Genomic DNA, 1,537 nt, shown 5'->3' with positions numbered 1-1,537 from the left:
AATATGTGGAAAGCAGCCAGCACAACTTTTGCACAGAAATGAAAGACGACTGGGTTTATCTAGCATTAACTACCGTAACTAGCTTGGCAAGGGGTGTAACAGGTAACAACAACTAATCATGTTAACTAGTTAAACATTATATAATGCTTAACTCATCATTTAGCTAACCTTATCTGCCTCCAACAGCATGACTCAACTTACATGGTTTGTTTGGTAAAAACTGTGCCAAGTTTTAGTTGCTCTTTACACCGCAAGGCTCTGCTCAGAAGGCCGGTGGTCAGAAGAACATCTCCTATCCATCATCTGCAGGAGTAGCTTGCGCACGCTTATGGTGTGTTCAAAGACGGCTCAGGAAAACACATTACCATATGTTAATAATGGATAAAACAGCTGTAACGGCTGAGAAAAGTGCGGGGGCAGAGAGCGCTGATGCAGGAAGTGTGGGGACTCAGGGAGACATGTCTCACGCATATCCCGCATCCGTTATGTCCGTGCCTTCACTGCCCAGGGCCCTTTAGAGACCGTGGGCCCCTGGGCAATTGCCCAATTGCCCATATGGTTAATCCGGCCTTGTATCCATGTCTGTCGAAGTTTTTCATCTTTCGAGAACCCGAAAAATTTAACTCCAGTTGTATTTTCTGGACAATTAGAACAATTAATCGCAACGCACTGAACCATGTTGTCCTACACTCCGCCACTCACTACCACTGTTTAAGCTACAGTCTTGGCTTAAACTGCATCATGCCTGGGGGGAGGGGGGGTTAGTCAACACCTGGGAGTTTTTTCTCATTTAAACTTTTAAATTTGAGTTGGCATGTAATTTTTGAGATATGAAAATTTCTCAAGATGCTTATTTTATGCTTTTCTTTCAGCTATTATTAGCTTAAAAACACTTCTCTATTCTCCTTTAAACTCAATAAGTGTTCTGGCAGACCGCACAGAAAGAGGTAGACTGTTCCAAAGTTTAGGAGCCACAGCTGAGAAGGCTCTGTCCCCCTTATTCACCAGCCGGGTCCTGGGAACCACCAAAAGCATCTTACATATACAATACAATACAATACAATACATCAAGATAATGCAATGGTAGGACAGAAATTGAGTTTTAAAGAAGCAAAGTGGGCAACATTTTTGAGTATTAGTGATAAAGAAAAGGGAAAAATAGATTTAAATGTGGATAGTGATCAGATAAACATGTCAATATGTTCAACAATAGTGGAAGCAGCAAATAAAGCTATAAAAAAGAAAGGAGGGAGAAATAGCAAAAAATAGTACCATGGTGGACAAAGGAGTGGGAAAAAGCAATTAAATCTAGAAATAAAGCCTCTAAATTATTGAAAAAGAATCATAGTACCCAAAACCTTATTGAATATAAGAAACTATAAAGCATTGTGAGAAAAAAGAATATTGGAGACAGTTTTGTAGTTCACTGGGTAGAGAAACATAAATTAGTAAAGTATGGACAATGATCAAAAGAATGAATGCAATAAGGCAAGAATATGGATATCCAATTCTACATGATGGAGAGGTAACTGCTGTT

This window comes from Austrofundulus limnaeus, unplaced genomic scaffold (assembly GCF_001266775.1).
Source record: "Austrofundulus limnaeus strain Quisiro unplaced genomic scaffold, Austrofundulus_limnaeus-1.0 Scaffold371, whole genome shotgun sequence".
Classification (NCBI taxonomy): Eukaryota; Metazoa; Chordata; class Actinopteri; order Cyprinodontiformes; family Rivulidae; genus Austrofundulus; species Austrofundulus limnaeus.
This window is presented reverse-complemented; position numbering follows the sequence as displayed.